Source organism: Festucalex cinctus, chromosome 20 (genome assembly GCF_051991245.1).
Source record: "Festucalex cinctus isolate MCC-2025b chromosome 20, RoL_Fcin_1.0, whole genome shotgun sequence".
Lineage (NCBI taxonomy): Eukaryota > Metazoa > Chordata > Actinopteri > Syngnathiformes > Syngnathidae > Festucalex > Festucalex cinctus.
This window is the reverse complement of record NC_135430.1, coordinates 12149295-12172127: the sequence shown is the minus strand read 5'-3', so window position 1 is coordinate 12172127 and position 22833 is coordinate 12149295. Positions and strand designations below refer to the sequence as shown.

At 39.4% G+C, this 22833-nt stretch overlaps 1 protein-coding gene across 8 annotated transcripts in view; it reads left to right on the top strand.

Moving 5' to 3' along the window:
* Nucleotides 1-22833, top strand: part of dlgap1b (discs, large (Drosophila) homolog-associated protein 1b) — a 154322-nt gene that overhangs the window by 46305 nt on the left and 85184 nt on the right. For 3 of the 8 annotated variants that reach the window (XR_013281034.1, XM_077509633.1, XM_077509637.1), the window contains exons 3-8: nucleotides 3432-3506; nucleotides 7792-7867; nucleotides 7985-8084; nucleotides 8429-8517; nucleotides 13535-14971; nucleotides 16549-16713. The gene's annotated coding sequence lies outside the window, so the exon portion shown is untranslated. Of the gene's footprint in view, nucleotides 1-3431; nucleotides 3507-7791; nucleotides 7868-7984; nucleotides 8268-8428; nucleotides 8518-10696; nucleotides 14972-16548; nucleotides 16714-22833 lie in introns of those variants that run through there. The other 5 variants (XM_077509636.1, XM_077509635.1, XM_077509631.1 and 2 more) reach the window with 5 other exon arrangements.

The window sequence follows — 22833 nt, the reverse complement described above, 5'->3', positions numbered from 1 at the left end:
GGCCGCCGCAGAAAAAAAAACAAAAAAAAAACATCTCACTTAATTATTCAGTAATTAAGAGCGCAAGTCATCTTTTTTGATTAACATCAACTTGCTCCTTGTTGGTTTTTGTGTTTCCTTGAAGAATGCCCGTCTGCATTTGGGCTGCTTTGAGTGACGCCGCTAATTAGAGTTGTCTTCACTTCAAAGTCGTAATTAATCTTGAGACATTTCACTTTTTTTTCTTTTCTTTTTTTTGTCGGTTTGTGTTGTGCTCATATGTGGGCCGAGAGAGTTTTTGTTTTAAATACGGGGGGAATAGGAGTTGGGGATTAGCAGATAATTAGTGCGCCTGGATTAATTAAGTCGGCACATTTACATGTATCCTAATTGTGGTGGCAAGCTCATTTGCGTCACCTTGCCTCGCTTGTTTTCATTTTGGTTGCTTCCAGCACAAACTCACGTGTTGCGTTCGTGCACCTGTTGATCTCCAAAAAATAATATTAACACTGTGCACTTTAATGTGCAATGGGTGTGAACGGAATCCCAGTAAAAGTGATTCGAACCATAATTGGAACGAACCGCATAGTAATTAGAGTGGGCTCGTCGTGTTGCAATTGGAGTTAATCACGCGACATCGTAATTTGTGTGACTGGTATACCTCATGGGGCAACTTTGACAATTTTGCCCCAATTTTTAGAAAATTCCATCATTTCTGGACGACAGCGTTCACGTGCCCTTTGCAGATTTATGAATTGTCATGTACAGACTACAAAAGAGTTATGAATAAATAGCACACACAAAGAAGTGGCCGAGCTGGTCACCATTTTGGTCAGTTTTTTGTACTTAAGATGAAATAAATAGAGAAAACATTACTTTTAAAAACTGATAACCTGGTAACTAATTTCTTGGTTGCTTTCACTCATCGCTATTGGTTAGTTTTTGTTTCACAACTTGTTGGATCGAAATCTTGACCTAACGTGGTGGATCAAATCCTTAACCCAATACAATACACTATAAAAAAACAAAAAACAAAAAAACAGTTGGGTTCAAAATCACCCAAATTGGGTCAAAAGGGGACTGACCCAACTTTTTGGTTTAATTGAATAACCCAAAAAGATGAATAACCGACAAAACAACTAAAAAAGAATGTATTGTTTAGTTAAAAACAAACAAAACAAAAAACAAACAAAAAAAAAAACAGAAAATTGGGTAGTTGTTTTGACACTACTGTTTGGGTTAAATAACCTGTAAAATTGGGTCAGTCCCATTTTTTTTTTTAACCCAATTTGGGTTATAATTTTTGACCCAGAGTTTTAATTAGCGTGAATTCTAAAAACCGTTTATTAAGATTAAAGATTCCTGATATCACATAGCTTCTGACTTCACTTAGCTTCTGACCAGTTGAAACCAGTTGCTGTTTACATGCTGATTGCATCAGATCAAATCAGACACTTGACCCAAATATAACCGTTGCCCAAAACAAAGCACAGTCATGACCCAATCATGACCCTTGCCTCCAACAAAACACAGTCATGACAACACTAGGGTAGAAAATAACCCAAGTTAAGTTAAAAAATGGACCAATCTACTATTTGGGTCAATTTGAGCCAACGTTCTGGGTTGATTTTGTACAAACTGACCCAATTTCAAATAGACCCAAGAAGTGGATTCGTCCATTTTCAGGCCTTGATAGTGGGAGGACGAAGTTGACACAAGGTAAGATAACTTTTCCAACCCAATCTTTTCTCTGCATAATTATATGAATTAAATTAATTGAGGCTTCACTGCATTTGCATATCTGGGTTATTCCTCTTTCAGTGGGAAGCAAGTCTATAGGGAGGGGAAAAATGATTACAAGGTGCTAGACGGCCCAACTCCTCCACGTCTGCCTTTTTTCTCACCTTCTCAGGGGAGGGATCGGTCCCAACACCTTGAGGGAGAAAAAAAACGATGGGATTTTATCAACGTTCAGTATAGGAGTCACATCAATGAGGTGTTTTAATGGACTTTGCCACCCTTGTTAAAACACACCATCGGTGATATCTTTAAATAGCACACATGGACTGTCCCCCCAACTATATATATAAAATGGTGGAGTCATTTGTTTTGCCGGGGCAGGAATGAGAATCACTTGTGAATGCAATTTCAATGGACTCGCAATCTGATTGTGACCAGTAAACGCTACGTGGGGAATATATGCCTCCATGCTCCAGCAAGCCTTATTGCTTCAGCGTACCAATATTGGCCTCCCCCCCACACCCACCGTGTCGTTATTGGGTGAAAAGACCTCCCACTTCAAATTAAAGGCAACAAACTTTCATTTCCCCAAAGCCACACGCCTGACATTTTAAAGTATTTTCCCCATTTTGTGAAAGCACAAAATATCAACGTTTTTGGAGGTGGTCGCCAAATTAGGTTCATTTACTAAAAATAAAGTAACAAGCCGTTTTTCCCCCTCCCATCGACTGTAGATATTAAAAGTCTACACACCCTTGCTCAAATGCCAGGGTTTGCGATATGAAGATAATTTCCAACTCAACTGAATTAAAAAAATAAATCCTTGCAAAAGTGTCCACACCCTCCTATAACCGGACCATCCGTGGCTGTGCTCAGAATGAAAAAAAAAAGAAAAAAGAAAAAGGACCAATCACTATTTGGGTTAATTTGACCCAACATTTTGGGTTGTTTTCCACAAAATGACCCCCTTGTTTTTTTTTGGTTGTGTTCCTAATTGGTTCATTTTTTACCTATCGTGTTTTTGTTTTGTTGTTGTTAATCCTTTTTTATTTATTTATTCATTTATTTATTTATTTATTCTTTTTTTGTCATTTTATACAAAACAAACAGAAAATTTGGATCAAAAACACCTAGTTAGTAGACTGGTACATTTTTTTTACCTACTTTTTTAAAATACAATTTAATTTAAAGCGATACTTGATTCTTTGAGACATTTTCAGCAGTAAAAAGTTAATATTTTGTCTATAATTAATGCGGTAACTTCTTTAATTTCGTGTACAATTCGTATCTTTAAAAAGTATTTTTTTTCTACTTGCTTAACTGGTGATGACATCACCTGTGCGGAGGAAGTTGGTAACGACCAATCATGGCTCAGTTTACTGACCAAACGCAGAAAACAGCTGAAAACAGCTGATTCTGAGTAAGGGGAATTTATTTTTTATTTTATTTTTTTTAAGGTATTAATTGTGCATAAAAAAAGAATTACATTATCAGATTTATTCTGGATAAAATTAACTTTTTACTGGTGAAAATGGTTGAATGAGTCAAGTATCCCTTTAATATAACATTTTCTAAACTGTTTTGAGAGTGTACTGTACTCATGTTAAAAATGAGTTAACACAACACACACCTGCCACCAACTCTGACTAACCCCAAATATATTTCAGACGTGCTAATGGGGTTTTCCTGATGTTTGATTCTCTTTCTCGAAGACGCTGAAATCAGCTGTTGTCCGACATCAGGTGCAGGTGAGGAAAAACAGCCTCCGCCACCGTGCTTGACTGTAGGTATGTTATTGTTATCATCCAAAAAAGTGCTCCCTTGATTTCATTGAAGTGTAACAAAATGTGGGGGAAATGTTTCCCGAGTCCGATCAGTATTCCACAAGTAGCCTCGCGTGCTTTGGCAGCATATTGACGAATTCCATCATCATCTGCTCACATCAAACGGCAACACTAAATGATTGTGATTAGGTTTGTAATGAATGATTTTCCACTCCTGTTTGCCCTCACTGTCTCTTTGCGTAACAACCCTGGAAAACTAATCCTTTTTTTCGCAGCGCATTATGAAAACAGTGATAATGACTTCTCTGCAGCAGCCATGTCAATTGCCAATATGAATTTATGATCGGGGTTTCAGACATAGCCCCTCCCCCATTCCCCTGCTGAATATAATGCCTGTCTGTCTGGAAAGAGCAGAATAACAATTGACCTAATGCAGGGAAGAAACGGTCTTAGTGCGGCTTGCTGCATTTATGTCAATGATCCTCGAGCTAAATACGGCAAACAGTTGTGGAGGAGCTGTTCTGTCCGCTGCCCCCGGAGAAACATTCTGCCTTCAATTGCTTTTAGTCATCCCGGAGGAAACAAGAACACAGAAAGTCGTCAGCACAAACAAGCGCGGACGCATTCAGTCATTCATTCACAGCCTCATATGGCTTTTTTTCCCCAAATCAACTGATATATTCTTTGATTGCGCCTTCAGACATTGATTCAGTAGACCAGTGGTTATGACACTCTTTACATCAAGATATATCACATTGAGCCCATTAAAATGTAGGTGAAATAAAAATAAACTCAAGGAGCAAAAGATGAAATAATTTTGTACAACACAATATTCCATTTACATATGAAGCAATTTAAAAAAAAAAAAAAAAAAAGTTTTTTTGTTTTTTTTTCAATGAAACAACACAATGTGGACCTTGGAGCTGCTTGCGTTACAGTGACACGTGGTGGTCAATCACAAGCATTTTACTTTGTTGGCTCATGGTGAAATTATGCTGCCCCCTTTTGGTGATTAACATGTGGTGCACGCTTGCAACAAGGGATGGAAATGAGGGCACTTGGAATTTACAAAGTGTGTAATAACCGTCCGTCCTTTTCCCAAACCAATTATGATGTCAAGTAAAAAAAAAAAAAAAAAAAAAATACTTCCTTTATTTTATTATATATATATATATATATATATATATATATATATATATATATATATATATATATATATATATATATATATATATATATATATATATATATATATATATATATATATATATATATATATATATATATATATATATATATATATATAATAAAATAAAGGAAGTAAACAAGGAAGTAAACAAGTCGACATTGTTGATGTTAAGTAGAGCCCAAAAAGACAAAAAACATATGTGTGTATATATATATATATATATATATATATATATATATATATATATGTATATAAACAGTTATGTTAAGCCAAAAAGGCTGTATTTAATTTTAATTTTTCACTAAAAACTTTATCCTTAAACATTACTGTTAAAAATGTGCTTTTATTGTTAAAACCATTTTTATGTTAAGCATTATTGTCAATGTCTTCTGAAAGTAACGAGTAATCTAACTCAGTTACTTTTAAAATCAAGTATTCAGTAAAGTTACTTTTAGGTAACTGGTTATGTTCTGCTTTGGCGTTTCCGCTGTACTGCTCTTTAGCGGGTTAGCATTTAGCTCAGTCAATGATATTAGCAGAGAGGTCGATCATACCTAACAGAGGGCTATCAACAATTTTGTGTGAACACACAGACATTCGAATTCCAGGACAACAAACAGCTGTTGACTTTTTGTTTTATAAACTACAACTTCCAACTTGATTCATGGACACGGAAAATCCATTAGTTAACTTCTTTAGGGCGGCGGACAAGGAAGGTATTAACTCCGCTCGAGAAAAATGTTCCCGTGGGTAGAAATTGGCACACAATTTACTACAACAACAAAAAATGACTTACCGGGAAACTAAATTGCTTCTGGCTGAGGGGATTTGCTACAAAAAATATAGTAGGAGAAAATGACGCATGTTTTAAGTTAAGTGTTATCTTAAATGAGGAAATGTCTGCCATATTCCTCATAGTGTCCCTCAAGGTATTATAAGGTGACTTCTGAAAAAAAAAACCACAGTCATTATTTTCTGCGCATATTCAGCCAAATATGTCAGAATACGAAGACAAAACTGAAAGATTTTTGACGTACCTTGAGTTGGAACATTACTGCCTTTCTTCATCCTCGTACTTTAACTTTTAATATACTGCCATAAAGCGCATCATGGCGTCATCTCCCTTTAATGGTCTCTTTCGTCCCATAATCAAGCAGCTTATTAATTACACACACCATGTCACAGGAGGACAACGCACAAAACACAGCGTTTTATGAAGGTTTTATTTGTGCTTCACTTTTATTGCATCTCGGGGCCATTAAAAATGCTTAAGAAAGCAGTTAAAGAGGGCCCAGAATGGACATGTAATTAGAATAACAAAGGATGCCATTTTGTTCCCTCACGACCTGTCATGTTCTGGTGGGGTCCCAAATGTTTCCAGCCTCAACGTGATGCAGTCATTCCACACGGTGTCACTATTGCACCCAGTTGTGAGGTGAAATGTCTGGCTGTTGCCTCTACAATGTACTAAATGGACCTCTTAAACATGTCGCGCTGCCAAACTCGATAACTAGCACAGCGTCTACAGTATTTGAAAGTGTTATGCAATTGCGCATGTCGTCCCGCATGAGCTGCAAACAAAGCAGACAAAGTCATAGGAAGTATGAGTGTCGGTGTCCATATGATGACGTTATTCTGCTTCAGAGGATAAAGTGCCTGTGGGCGGCCCGGAGAAGGAGAACTTCCCTCACCTCTCCTGCCACCACGTTTCCTTATACTTTTGAAAATCAAATGTTCCCATTGAATGGAAATTAAAATATAACACAAGACAAATAGAAACACTGTAATATGTTTCTGCTGATCATCCTTGAGACAACTCTCTGAATGTCCTTGAGTGGCCCAGTTGGAGCCCAGACTTCAATCCACAAGAACACTTAACAGATCACCGGCGCTCATTTGTGCCCATACGACCCGTACGCCAGATAGAGGACAAGACCCAATTTGTTGGCTGCTCTGTTGTCTTAATGAATAAAATTACAGTCAATTACATGCCCCGCTGTCTGTCATCATCCGTCTGGCGTGACGGGTACGTTGCGAAGGGGCAATGTGCCCGCCACGCGTTCGGAGTTAGCACTTAGCGTAGCTTTAGCTTTGCGTTTGCTCCAGAAAAACAAATAACCTTGAACTGAAAGAAAAGCAAAAGAAAGCATGGAGAGGGATACAGTAGAAACTTCCAACATGGCAAAAGTTGAACAATTTGTAAAAAAAAGCAAAATCTGTAATGAAAGTCTTAACTCCGAGAGTGCCCGCTAACAAAGCGCTTCCTCTACATTCTTAAAATGGCGAATAGTTTTACTTTTTATATCGTTTTGTTGCTTGTGACTTGTATGGTAGTTGGGAATGTTGAAATAATTAACAGGTTATGAACCCATAAGCAACTGTATTCAGTAGTAATTATTCAACACGAACAAATCACCTCCATATGAGGCTCATCAATAGCATTAGCTAGCATGCTAGCCAAAATAACACAAACTGATGTGACATTACACAGGGGGGAACAAATATTCACACTAGCTCTATATACATTTTGGTATAAGGTAATTAAACTCACCTTTTAACATTTTCACACAATAGCAAGTGTTTGGGAATACAGTCAAATTTTAACATCAAAGTACAAGGGCTATTCGTAGAGACATCGGGCGACAAGCAGAAACATACTTTCAGTCACACTCTTGACTTGTGCTAGAACAAAACACACTCAATTAAACCTAACAAAATTTTATTAGATTGTGCCACATATTTTTATTGCTTTGGTCTGAACACAAAAGCAGCCGATTTTTAGCAAACAACAGAGGATGATTTTGCCTGCTAGTCATGCGAGTAAACCACAATATGATGAGTGAGTCGGCAAGAAAATTCACTTTACATGATTTCCTATGGGATCATTCTTGGACGTCGACCAACATCGTGTTGGCGCTTCCACCGAACATTGAGAGAAAGGCTCACCGCTTCCCTGACACGCTTTCCTCATCGGGCTTTCCTTCACGAACTTAATTAGGGAGCATGACTAACAAGCTCTGCGTACTCTCTCTGTGTATTTACCGCCTGGCTGCCAAGGCGATGTGACTTTCACGCCGTATTTGTGGTCCACCGTTGCAGGCGCCCCCTCCGGACGTCGGCGACCGGCGGCTGCTTCCGGATAGATTACAAATGAGCATGAGGAAGGACGGAGAAGGTGAGCGATGAGGGGTTACGTTTTTTTTTGTTTTTAGAGTTGTTGTTGTTGTGCTACTTGGGGTTCATTTTGGGACCTGTGTGTATGTGTTTGGATTTTGTTGTTTGGGTTCTCAAGGCCTTCTGTCACTCAAGCCTTAGATGCAGCTAGTGAGTGAAGGACGGAGGCAATGGAGCGTCGGACCGTGGAATGGCGTGTTTGAGAGCCAAGGCCGTCGGTAATCGCAATTGATCCCCTTTTGAATTGCTCCCGTTGAGGACCGCACCCTTAAGGTTACCATTTGGGATTGACATCGGGGGATTGTTAAGAATGATGTCGATTGCGCGAGATGGATCGACGATTATTTGTGCCTTGAGGCAAAATGGATCGCTCTGCTGTTGAGTCATTCTCAAGGTTGTAGGTAGGAACTCTAACATTTTTGTTCAAATAAAAACGGGAGTGCTATTAAAAAGAATTATCATTAACTGAAACTACGTTTTAAGTTTATAAAACCAATTAAATGACCTTTATCTTTGTCAATTAATTTCATACACGAGTCTGCTCCTGTCATGTCTGTCATAGTACCGAGACTGACCTGGTGGAGGCAGTATAGTGCTACAGGGCATCTGGACTGCTGGAAAACATAAAGAAGAAGAATGCAGTACAAGGAGGTAGGCTTGCTGTTAGCTCCACTGATAACTATGTTGTTGTTCTGAACTCATTATTTTTAGTGTGTTGAATGACTTGTCAGGCACATTTTAAAAACACTCACCACAACTAGTTGCTTGATTAGATTTTAGTCGTTTCTGGTCATATGCAGACGCTTGCTGACTGTGATTCAAAGAGGGCAAAATGCTAACTCTATCTGCCATCTTGTCAATATGTGTTTACCCTGCTTAAAGAAAACCCAATGTGACCAAGATAAAGTAATCTTATTTATGATTCAAGTCAGACGTGAACTCAAGCAGAACAAACAATGGCGACGCTTCCGTTATTATTCATGTGGTGACAGTTCAATGACATGCTTATAAAGTCGCAGACAGACTAAATTAGCATGCTTCCTTCCAGGGCGTAGGGTCCCACTAAATGGTCGGATTAGCATGATAATGAAGTGACCTAATGCGCTGACTTTCCACTCGTTAAGTTTGGATGGGTTAAACACACTTTGAGGATCCCATGGCGGCCATGTTAGCTAGCTTATCTGCTAATATCCGTAAAAGTCATTAGCCATTACGCTACTAATGTGTTATTTTATTTACATTAATTGTTAATAAGACATGATCATGAATTAATTTGAGTGATTAATTCAAATGTAATTGTCAGGATATTTTTTCTGTTCAGGTGTGTCAATGTTTCAGACTTTTACTAGCTACATGACTGCTAGCTTACAAAAGAAACAATGTTTTCATCGTAACGATTTTGTCAGTATTATTCAGCGACTTTTCTGACTTTTCCTTTTTTGACTTACTAGTTGAATTCCCACTCTGAAACGTGACAACATGGGCGAAACAAGCTGCAATCACACATATATCATATGATAATAACTAGGGATGTAATGATAACGGCAATATTGTGATATTGCGATATTAAAACTGCCACAATATATCGTCTTCGTCATGCCACGATATTAAAAGCAGTACATCTGTTAAAAAAGTCAGGTTGATTTCCATTTGTGCAGTTCTAGCACCCTCTGGTGGCTAGTTTTTTTGGGCAGCTTAATTTTCACAAGGCATGTTTGGGCCCTTATATGTTTAAAGTCCACGTTAATGGTCATATGAGGAACTCAATGTGTGCTCGCATTAGCAAGTAAGTGCCTCAATATTTAGTATTATTAGAGATTGTTGGTTGTTTATATGCATTGCTGTAATGTACACAATATTTATAGCCTTTTTATTTAATTTTTTTTTATTTATTTATTTATTTTTAGTAGGAGCTCATTTTTTTTGACAATGTTGTGACCTTTTTTGTATCACCAACCTCCCCACAATATCGTGATAATTATCGTATTTTGACTTTCATATCGTGATAATATCATATCGTGATGTTTGGATATAGTTACATCCCTAATAATAACTCAGCCAGTTAAAAAAGAAATGTCATTATAGGAGGATTCTGAGCCAGAAAAGAGAAGCCAAATGACACTATTTGTTTATTTTTCCGTTGCATTTTCTCCACCCATCTACGAGTCTGTGTGCAAGTCTATGCAGATAATGTGTGATTTATGCCTCTAATGGGATTTTAAAATGCCATTTTCCTGACACTCACTCTGGATTAAAATGGCAGAGCACAGCATGTTTACTATAGATTGAGTCAGAACTCAGAATAATGACAAATAAAAACGAAAGTAGGTGTAAATGAAATGTTATATTTGACTCATTCCTGACTCCTAAATACATAGGGAGGAATAACTCGGTGGTTTGCGGCAGTTAGGCCTCCGGTTTTGTGTCATCCATCTTCAAACAGGTGTAACGGGAACTGGAAATCGAGTAATGATACGTCCCCTGACATCCTCAAAGCAGCGCTGAACTGCGCATCTGTCATTGTTTTTTCCTTCCGTCTGTGTGATTTGGTTTCAGAATCCTGTCAGAGAGCGAGTGGCTTAGCGGCATTGTTCAGGTGTCACTATAGTGGAATTGCTTGATTCCGTGAAAGGATTGGCTGCCATTTATTCCTGACAAAGGCGGATTTTTCTCTCTTTAACTCATAACTGAGACCGCTCACTTGCTGGTCGTGCGTTCATTTCTTAATTTTTTTCTTTTTTTTTTTATTTGTCTTTTTTTTTTTTTTTTTTTTAATAAAGAGCTCAGAATTGTTCATTCGGTAGTCTTACCGATTCAACGTCTTGTCATCATTGCTCTTTTTTTTTTTTTTTTTTTTTGTGTGTGTATGTGCGTTTGCGTGCGTGCGTTTGCGTGCGTGCGTGCGTTTGCGTGTGTGCGTTTGCGTGCGTGCGCGTGCGTGCGTGTGCGTGCGTGCAAATACGTATAAATTTATACTCATTCATTCACCTAAAACCTTATAAATATCCCATTACCCTTCGCCTTAACCAGGTACTTCAGAATCTTGCCAGAGTCGTGAGGTTTAAATGGTCAGGAGACCAGAGAAAAGGTCAGAAAAAAAAAGAAATAAAGAGAAAAGAAAGGTAAATCAAAGTGAAATCCAGCACCGACCAAACACTTCCTGCCTTCCCCATGATTACAAAATCAAAGTCTTACGCCAACCCCGGAAGCCTCTAAATTCCAGCAAATTTAGCGAGATCTCAAGAGCCCAGAGGAAAAACTAAAGAGAGGAAGGAGGGAAGGATCGATAAGGCAGAGTGAGATCCATAGAAGCCAGTACATCCAATCCATCAAAGTGAAGTCCAGCACCAACAAGACCCCTCCTGCGTGGTTACAAAACCGGAGTCTTATGCCAACCCCAGAAACCTCATACTTCTAATAAATTAAGATCTCAAGTGACCAGAGGAAAAACTAAAGAGAGGAAGGAGGGAAGGATAGATAAAGCAAAGTGAGAACCACAGACACCAGCACCAACTGATTCAAGGGGCTGTGGGAGGGAGAGGGTACTTCTGTTGAGTTTCAGTAGATGCTGGTGCGACGGATCTGGCATGCATAAGGACCACCACCAAAGAAAGAAGCCGTCAACCGCGGTCCAGCAAAGCGAGCACTCGACCCCCCCCCCGCGTTCATTTCTTAATTTGTGTATGTTTTATATGCTGTACGTTTGTAGCACATGTATTTTTTTTTTTCTGTGACCGTTTTTATGGTGGTTTTCCATGACAGCTTTCCAATGTAAAATATGTGCCTTGGCTCAATAAAGGTTGGATATATCCAACACTGTAGGCAGTAGGTTGCGCATACTGCACATCAAAGGCCCAGCATAACCTCCTTGGCAGAGGTAATGTCTCCCCTTTCTTCTGTTTGGAGCTGTCACGATGAACGTAACGCGAGCTGACTCGTTTTCCGGGGTCAGCTTCTTTAGCCAGTATCAGCGGAGCCCTTATGACACCTGTCACTTCGGCTGGGACTCAGCGAGGTAAACATGTGGCCGGCCAGGAAGCGCCAGACAAAAGGAAAATGGGAAAGATGGTGTGGCGGAGGGCTGAGGTGAATAGGAAATGTGTGGCGAGAAGCTGCGCACTGAAGCAAAAAAAATCATGTGGTCGCCGCTCGCCCAGCACCTTCCACCTGTCAGCCTTCCTGTCTCCACCAATTTCCGTCTTATAATTTACATTATTGTAGATGAATTCCATATTTCAAATGCTGTAGTTTATTTACTCAGCGTCAGTTGGGGGGGAGAGCAATTTTGGAATATATTTAAACATGCTGGATCAGCGACAGTTGATTTTAAAGCAAAAATAATAAGCAGGACTATGAAAATAGGACAAATTCTGGAGACATTGGTGGCAAACTGCATTTAGTGAAATGTTTATAATTGCCCATGTTAATAGTTTAATACGTAAATAAAACTCAATTTTGGCTAGTAAAATAAACTTATGATGCCTTTAGATACACTTTTAAAATTTTTAATAATCATAATTAATCGCATCACTTCAATAGTCAATAATACTTACAAGGACTGTCTCAGAAAATTTGAATATTGTGATAAAGTTCTTTATTTTCTGAAATGCAATTAAAAAAACAAGAATGTTATACATTCTGGATTCATTACAAATCAACTGAAATATTGCAAGCATTTTATTATTTTAATATTGCTGATTATGGCTTACAGCTTAAGAAAACTCAAAATATTAGAATATTTCCTCAGACCAAGTTAAAAAAAATGCCATAATCATTGGGCAATTTTGCTTATTTAATTGCATTACAGAAAATAATGGACTGTATCACAATATTCAAATTTTCTGAGACAGTCCTGTGTGATTAATCACAAATTTTATATCTGTTCTAAATTTACAAAAAAATGTGCATTTTTTTTGCTAGGTTTTCATAATCATAACATCAAAGTGGAAAAAATGTTAAACTAATAGAAATATGGCTGCATCTTTTTGTCATTGATAGAGTAATTTAATAATAATTCATAAAATTGAGTTAAAATTAAAAAGATGTGCTGCACTGTAAAAAACAAGTTTGATATTGATTAGGTGTTGAGGTCATTTTCTACTACTAGATGGCATAATTGCATTCGTGAGATGTTGGTGGCAGCTTATGAAATTTTGCACATTTTAAAAATTGTAAACTACAACTTGACCCCAGTCTCCGCAAAAATATGCATTATTATTATTATTATTATTAGATTTATCACTGCTAAATTTTGTCTGCTGTGTTGCGACTGGAATTCCCCCAGTACAGGCTTTGCAAGTAAGGGGTGGTCATTAATCGTGTGTTAAAAAATTTTGTGGAACTTTAAATTAACCCTATATATATATATATATATATATATATATATATATTTCCACTATACTTTCAGATTTACAGAACTGACAAATTCATTCATTCAGAGATGCACACCCTTGTTGCTGCACTTCCTGTTAACACCCCTGACTAGAAAGAAATGTGACAGGTTGTGTGATATCATCAAAGCTGCCTTCACAACCGCCGGCCTGCGTTTGTTACTTTTGCTTTAATTCACACGTGCCCCTCCGTCTCGCTCATCCGCTTAGCTGACCGCCCAGCGCGAGCGTGCATCTGTTCAATATTTCATGTTTCCTCATGACTTTGTTTTGTCAAGTTTAGGGAGGTGTGAAGAGCACAAGATGCCCCCCGGAGGAGCACTCGGAAAGCAGGAAAGTGTTAAGAGTCGTGCTGCCCCCGCAGAGGAAGAGGAATACAAGAAACATACATGGGGCAAGCCTTGGAATCATCCAAAATTGAGTAGTCATAATGTTGTTACTTTTAATAGGGCAGCAGTTAATTAAAATGTGTTTGGGGGTTATTAATATTTATTTCAAGTTGTATGTAGTTTTATTATAGTTTTTACCACATCTGCCACCCAGTTTTTCCTAATAAGGGCGTATACTTATTTTCCGCTGGATTCAACATGCTTGCAGGCAAAGAATTGTTCTAAATCAAGGGAACGTCAAACGTTTGAAGACGTTCCAACGGAAACGCGAGGTGGGAACATACATTGAAACCTGGCTCATCCCTCAAGTCTCAAAGTGTGCTAATGGAGAGGAAGTCGAACCTCTTGGGCTTATGGAAGAAATTAAATATACAGTGGAATCTCAAAGTCTTTCAAATTTAGGATTTGAGCTACGTTTTCGAGGCATTTCAGCCTTCAATAATTCAAAGCTTATGTTTTATTGTCAGGCAAAATTCAAATTGCATAACATATTCCTATTTTATGTTTTTGTCCATATGACGTTTATGTGCTAAGTACTTCTTTTCACTGATTACTACTCTGTACTTTTGCAAAAAGATACAGCATTTGAGTCCAGGTTTTGGCCGCTCTCTCCACCTCGGGACCCGCAATTAATTTCACCGGTATTGATGTCTGAGTGTTGCAGCTTGGAATCTCTATTAAGGTAAGACCATTCATTATTCATACGTCTCCTGCAGAAGCTTCACTATAAACAGCCCAGTAATTATAACGTGCGCTTGCGTGTGTGCAACGGTGATGCTCACTTGCAAAACAATGCAGCCAAACACTCGCCACTCACGGCTAATTGGATTGAAAGTACCGACAGCCGCATACTGTCACCGTTTTATGTCGTCTTTCATATGTTTGCAACTACTTTCCTTCATGTGAATTATTGATCACGAGCTGGCTGTTGCATGCTGAGCCAGAGCCAGATGGAAAACACGGAGAGGATTTGCATTGGAAATGTCTGTTGTGTAGATGTCATGTGCAGTAATTAATGCTAACTGTGCAAAACATTGTAGACAGGCTAACGAATCGCATCAGTGTAGTGATAACTGTTGAAACAATGGATATTTCAGCACAAATTAGCATCACGACAAATCATATAACAATACATGTTTTCTTTATCCTCTGCAAGGAACAACGACTATTACTGCAGCTTACTTAGCCTCTCGGTGGCAGCATGTCCGTTGAATGCTGAATGATTGTGTTTTTCCACAGGATGTACAACACAAGGTGACGTTGAGGGGAACTCATAAGCAGGTCCCCCCAGGCGAGACGGAAAAGCAACTCAGCCTTGAATGAATTGTAAGTAAGCCACAATGTGTTGTTGTTGAATTGTGGCGCTGTAAACATTTACCGCAGGGGAACACGACGCTTCCCTCGGGGTCCGGCGGGATTCGTTACGGTAAAAGTCAACGCGCGACAACAGCAAATAATTCGGCTTGATGCGTTTTACTGTCTGTTTATAATCACTGTTGAGTCTGGAGGGATTATTGACTTCCCTGACGCATACGCACAACGTCTTGATTGACTGCCAGCAATAAAATAGTTGAATGCTGAATATGAGGATAATAAATACCCCCTCCCCAAATAAACAACACAGCTCTTCCCATGTGTACAGTCGTGTTGCGTCCTACATGAATGTAACCGCCGTTTCACTGTGCCCTGCTGCCACGTCAGCTGTGATGTTATGGATTTTTCACCATCCACACATAACCCGTCAAAAAGATAACTTGAAACTAAAAAAGTAAGTTTGGCACGTGTTTAGCGTATCTGTCTCGCAGTCAAGAGGTTCTGGGTTCCACCCAGGTCTTGTTTCTGGTACTTCAGATTCCTCCAAAAACCTATTTCGATACAATCACTACAATATACAAAAATAAATAAATAAATAAATAGAAATACAACTTCCAATTGGAGTATAGCTATCATATTTTCACTGGGGGGGATGCAGCACTTCATTCCTAAACTCTGTGTCGCATATACCAAAACCAAACCCAAATACACCACGTTAACAAGTCAAACATTTGCGTATGCACTGTTCATCAGACGCTAACACTATTAGCTAACTGTGGTAAAACTGCAGTTCTGCTTACCTTTTGTCTTTGGCATGATAGTACTTCAGCCGTTAAAGCGATTCTTGAAACTTGAGTTATTACTCTGTTTTATTGACATATGGACTTATACAGCACATGTATTTAATTTGTGGATGGTTGTGTTAAGTTAAAAAAAATAATAATAAAACATTAAATTATTTTAAAACTTTATTAACTATTCATTTATTTATTTATTTATTTTATTTTAAACATAAATTTAATAATAATTTTGTTGCGTTTTTACTACAAAATCTTAAGCATATTTTCTTAATCGTGCACACAAAAAAAGACAAATAAATAAATAAAATAATACAATAACAAAAAATAAAAACTAATACTAAATCTAATAAAAACTAAGCAACAAAAAAAAACATTTTCTAAAAATAAAAACGAACAAATCCGCTCTGAAAAGTAATTAAAACTAAATAAATTTAAAACACCAAAACTCATAATGAAATAAAAACAAAGACAAAATTTCCCAAACTATTTTAATCCTGGTGACCACACAAGTCGCACATATCGCAAACTGCAACAACAGACATTTGACTTAATGACACTTCATTCTACCAGTTTATCTCTTTATGTTCTCTTTCATTATTACAATACTGTACTATTTGCAAAATGTTTTAAAAGTCGATATCCCATAAGGCTCTCAGCCGTGAAATCCAGGCCAAGTTTTGTCTCGTACCCTTCCCGTGCAGCTTGTGTTCTCTCTCTGTCTCTCTCTCTCTCTCTCTTTACACACATACACGCACACGCACGCACACATGCTCCGTGATGCCTTTGCAGCCGAACGCACGGAGCGATGCAGGAGGACACTACGACGGCGTGTTGGAGCCGGCCACACAACAAGTGACGTCCTCCTACCGCATCCACGCCGCAGTCACCTCACGGCCACGGAATATCTCGCCGGGATTCCTCCTCGCTAGACGGACGCCGAGCTGCGTCGCCAAGGTAAAGAGAATGCGCAAAATGTTCAACACGCTTTCTCCTGCTCACATCACTTGGGGCTGTTGCGCAAACCGTTTTCAGTGCGAATGTGCACGTGTGAACGTACTGCTGTGCATTCGCATTCAAGTTTTTTTTGTTCCTTGTATCTACTTAGTGTTAAGTGATAAATGAGGCAATGACAGTGTTGAATGGTAAAGAGTGACAAGTACGTTTGGGTTGATAAGGTGTGAAAGTGCTTTAATTGGCAGAGCTGAAGGGACTGCCTTCAAGACTTAATTACACGGTGCACAGAATTCGTCAGAGGGTTAGTGCAAGTCAGTGGGGGGGGCTCAAGCTTTGTTGATAAGGTCAGATGCAGAGTGAAAGCGCTTTCACACAAGAACCGATTTCATAGCCACCACTCAAGTGGTTCATGTCCCCATTACAGGGACCAAGATGATCAGCGTGATCTATAATATTGCTTACAGAAATAAAAACAAACACTTTCCTACGTTGTTGTATGATTTTGGGTGGTGATCACAGGTAGTAACAGTAATCCAAATATCAAACTTCATTAGGAAGAGTCAGAAATGTAAGTGTTTCATCCACAGTTTTGCTCTTTAACAAATTCAGATTCGCTATATTGGCCAATTTTTTTTTTTCTTCTTCAATCCCTTGCGATAAGCGGCAGCAAATTGTCACTTGTAAGATTATCCTGTGATGTAGTGTATGTTAACTCTTTCACTCCCACGGACGGTTATACTCGTCAATTGGAATCCAACCATTTACTGCTACCATCAAATTTTTTGTCAAATGTATTTTTAATAGCAATGACTAACACTCACCAGTAGATGGGAGTGTTGCATCGTTTTGGATTTGATATGAGCACAGTTTTTAGAATCGGGGCTTGTTGTCATATTGATTATGAGGGAGAGAAATGCAAACACGTTATCATGTTTAGGCACCTGACAAAAGATGATACAGTTCTGGAGTTAATAACAAGCATGAAAAAAAATACACACTTGAGCCAACATAGCATGTTTTAGTTGTAGATATGTAAATAAATTATGCAACTTTAAGAGCCCTTTCTCACAGTTACTTTTCTGCTTGACATTTTTGTTTTCACAAAAATATAATTTTCTCTGCTTTTTGGGGAGAAACGGGTGATTTTGGTGAAAATAACTCATGTTCTATTGCTGATTATGAAAGAATAGAAAAAGATAGGAACAAACTTTCTGGTGGAAGGTGAGTTAGCTCTTTCCTTGAATCACAAGCAAATTAGGTTCCCCTTCATCTGACAATTAGCATAGATTTTAAACATAGGAGGCCAAAACATCCCTAATGAAAATTAAATTGCACTAATGAACTAGCCACGAGAGGGTGCTAGAACCAACCAACCTGACTTTTTAAACAGATGCGTTCCTTTTAAATATTGTGAACATGACGAGGATGCTATTGTGGCAGTTTTAATGTCACGATATTGCCCTTATCGTTACATCCCTACTTAAGATCAGTTATTGATTGTGAACAAAAATCCCAATTGTCCCAAACCTTCCTGTCATCCTTTCTTGCAACCAGTGGATTTCTGGCATGTGTTTTGGTTTGCTTATATTTTTGTTCCGTTTGAAAAGAGATTGCATAAAAACTCTTAGCCTGTTAAAAGACTGTCGACAAACTCCAGCTGTGATGGAAATGGATCTCTTGTGTTATTTAATTGGTCTACCTTTCACGATGTACCCGTCGCCGATGAACAAAGAAGATACATCATTTGTCATAACGAAATAATTTTCAGTCCAATTAAGTGAAATCGGCTAATTTCTCGCAGCGCACCAGAGGTTGGGAATGGTTGTATTAGTGTGTACGGGGGGGGGGGGATTGTTATTCTGACTACAGCAAGATTCAAGGATGCAAGGAAGGACGGAGGCGAAGAGGTCAGCCGTGTATGGAGAAACCATTAGTAGATTAGCAAAAGCGAGCGCGTGTTTGGAGTAATACATAACAGGAACGCTGAGCCGCATACAACATTTGAACTAATGAGGTGTGGAGCAAGAAGCGTACTTAATGATTTTCACTCCCTCTTTAACTTTATCTTCTTGCCTGCTGCCACTGAAAACCCCTGTAAGGCAGATTTTTTTTTTTTGTAATCTCAAAGAAACAGCCCACAATCGGCTGATCTTCTTTCTCCGATTGTCCCGCCCATCTTAAACACGCTTTGCCAGTTCGACGCAGCGGCCCGTCCCCATCCTCCCTGTTAAGGATCTCGCCCGCCACATTTAGGCCACGGCGGTGGCGGCGGCGTAGCCGTCATTAGCTGCCTTGGTGTCTTTGCCTGTCAAATGAACTTGCTTGAACTTGCTTTGCTGAACTTTCCACCTTTTGACTTTGCTTTATAAGGCGCCTCCCCGCTTTTTTCCCCCCTGCATACTTCTCGTGTGTCCTACCCTTGGTTTTCTGGGGAGTCTTCTGGACCAGAACCTTGTCTAAATAGGAAAGTACAGTGTTGCCTTCAGGTGCAAGTTAAATTTGATCCATGACCACATTTGTATTTCAAATCGTCTATCCCCATTGAAATGAATGGCATTGTCATTAATCCGTTCCAGGCTCCCAAGAAGCAGCACAATTTTTGTTTTTGTCATGTTTATTTATTTATTTTTTTAAGATTAGAAAAATTAGACTGAGAGACATACAGATATGTTGTACATGGATACGCCGTGGTAACATAAAATAACGTTGCAATGAAATGAATATATTCAAGTTAGGCATGCTTTGTGAATGGCAAAAATGGCACCGGTGTCTTGACTTCTTGATATAGCAAGTAAGTGGTATTGTTAGTAAGTCTGTAATTTCTCATTATGAGTTAGTATTAGCATTACGCTAGCATGCTAACGGCTAAGCTATGTATTTGTTTAGCACAACACATTTTACATAGTTGATTAGGTTTTAAGTACATTGTATTTGAAAACTTCTTCTGTCCTTATTTTCCTGTTTTTATTGTTGAAACAGTCGTAAATCACAAATAAATGGCAGATATGAAGATAAGCAAAGGAATGCTAAGGCATGCTAGTGGCGCCAATATTGTAATATGACCCTCCCTAATGAGCGACATGTTCCTTTTTTTTTTTTTTTTTTTTTTTTTTTTTTTGCTTTGCGTAGAGATGCTATCGTCATTACTCACATTGTCCCGCCTCAGATTAGATTATCTCAAGGCCCCGAGTCACAGTGGTGTTGTAATGATGCCGGGGATGACAGCATTGATGAGTCAGCAAGTGCATGTACCCTCGCTTCCGGGTCTGTTCTCTTCTCTTTGGCGGCATTTTAATTGCAGAGCGGCCGCAGTTCCAGACTCTCCTCTTCTCGATGGCAGAGAACAGGACATCTTCTGTTTATACCAATTTGGCTCGAAGGGACTCCATCCTGCACCATTCCTGCGCACTTAGCCGCTTAGATGGCTCGTACGGGAGTTGTCAGCAGGCTGCTTTAATTCGTCCCCCCCACCCCCCACCCCACCACCACAAACAAGCAAGTGAACAAGCGGCTTGTTACCCCCAGGAAACCTATGGAAGAACTTGCGTTCCCCCCCTTCTACAATTTGTAACGTCTTGAGAGTGGGGAGAACTTCCCTGTGGAGACACTTTGGCTTACTCACTCTCCATAACTGAGAATCATTTTTCAGCTAAATGTGCTAATCCCTTCCCTTTTGAGATCGTCTGCCTTTTGGAGGAGTTTAAGGCTTACAAAATACACTTTCAACATCTTCATAAATAGCCTGCGTGGGTATTCAAAGTGTTTTACAGGAAGGCACGAGCTCTGGCCCAAGTCGCAAAAAGTAGTTAACAGCCACCCCTAAAAATATTTAACTCATTCACTGCTATGGGCATGTTTAGTCATCAACTGGAAAGCAACCGTTTACTGCCACAGACGAATATATTCGTCAAATACATTTGTCAACGGGTAGGCGTGGAAGAGTGGCTCGTCCAGCTTTTCTGTGATATTCAAGTTTCTGCGTAATTGTAATGATGAAGACATGCCATGGTAAAAGGCACTTCATTTATATAGAGCTTTTCCACCTGACAAGGCCCTCAAAGCGCTTTATATTTTGACTACCCATTCACCTACTGATGACGCAGCATCAGGAGCAATTGGGGGTTCAGTATCTTGCTCAAGGATGCTTCGATGTGGTCACAATGTCATGGGATCAAACCCACAACCTCTGGGTTGGGAGACGACCACCATACCACTGAGCCACACCGCCCCCAATAGATATTTAGAGCTGTCAAAATTAATCGATTAATCATCAAGTTATCGATTACCAAATTAATTGACAACTATTTTAATAATAGAGTAATCATTTGGAGCCGTTTTTTTAATTTCAAAATTGTCCAAATCCTCTTATTTCAGCACATCAACAGTAACTGTTCACTGATTTCTGAAGTCCTACATTAAAGAAGACTGATTATGTGTTTAATCAAGACTGTGTTTAATCAAAATAAGACATTTTCAAACATCTGTTTTTACTTTGGAAAGCAACGACTGAACCGGTAACATAGTACTTCATCAATCCCCTCCCCTTTTTTGTTTTTAATCACTATATGAATATGAAGTACGAAACAAACACCAATCACTGGTTAATAAACAGTAATCGGGGGGGGGGGGGGGGGGGGGACATTTTTGTAATACACATGTATCCAAAATTAAAATTAATCAGGTTAGTAAATTAATCAGTCAATTCTAAAAATATTTGATAGTGACAGCACGAATAACATTCAATGGCAGCGATGCACTCCTGATTTGAGAGCCCTTTCTCAATGTTGTTTTTGTGTTTTGTAGTTTGAGTGGTCAGATAAGCAAAAACTATTTGCGTCAAATCTCTGTTCTGCTTGGCATGTTTCTATTACAAAACACTTCTTTCTCCGCACTTTGCAAATCGCAAACCATGACCAGGCAAGGGGATTATTGTACATCCTCTTCAATGCCAGCAGTTTTCTGCAGTCTGTACCCAAATTTGAGTTTCGGAGGCCATCCAAAAAGCTGATATCAGGCTGACTCTGAAGAGTCGCTGAGGTCAGTGCGCTGCTTCTACGCTAATCTGCCGACGGGGGTTTTCTGTGTGCGCAGCAGCTTTTAAGTCGCATGCTATTGCATCACTGATGTCGCGCGTTGTTTACCTTTGCGGCTTCCCTTCGTACGCGCTCATGCCCGCAGGCTTAACGTGGGACTCCACACCTGTTTCTCTGCGCCCATCGCATACAAAGCAACAGTCCAGTGCTGGCTTTTGTTGACGCTCGGCTGTTGTTTACAAATCAGTTTCTTTAGAAACTCAAACTTTTACTATTGGAAGAGAAAAACAAAGCTTTATTGTTGAGCCATTCAAGCTAGCGCTCACCTGCTCTTCGTCTCTGCATCAGAATCTTTATTTCCCTTTCACTGGGATGGAGTCAACTTTTCTGTAGATATAAAGACATACTGGCGGAACTGTCAAGGGATACAACGTCATTCCGAATGGGAGAGCAAAGGAAAGCCAGACATCTTTGTCGGCCTTCCAGCTACCGGAGCATGCTCTGACTGTGAAAGGCCACTAGCATTGTTGGCTAACACAATCCACCAGGGGAAGCCTTTGGCCAGAGCCCCACGGAGACACATGCATCGGTCCTTTCTGTGCCAGAATCAGCTGCTGCATGCTAAGTGCTGTTTTGCTCCAGCACTCAGGCAGCCGTGAAGCTTGTTAGTCCAAACGCAAACTGACTGCTCGCTGACACGCTTGATGGCTCGGCCTTATTGACATCGGAGTTGTCGGTGAATGTCCACTCGAGGTAAAAAAAAGTCGTTGCAGAAGTTCCGGCAGCATTGACCCAAGTAAATATTCTGGGCTGTACTTATTTTTCAGGGTTTTTTTTTTCTTAGAGGAATAGCCACACGTTTGCTCTGTGCTTTAAGCTTCCTTCTTTGTATCAAACACTGTTTGCATGTTTGCGCGCTAAAGCCGCAGGCTCACATCTACATGCAGACCGAAGCTCGAGGGAGCTTTTAGATGGCCTGTCTCCTCTCCTGACAGTGATCGGTGGAGATGGCTGACATCTCTCGTGAAAGGAGGCTGACAGGATCTAACAGTTTTGACAGGAGCTCATAAAGATTGTAGAGTACATG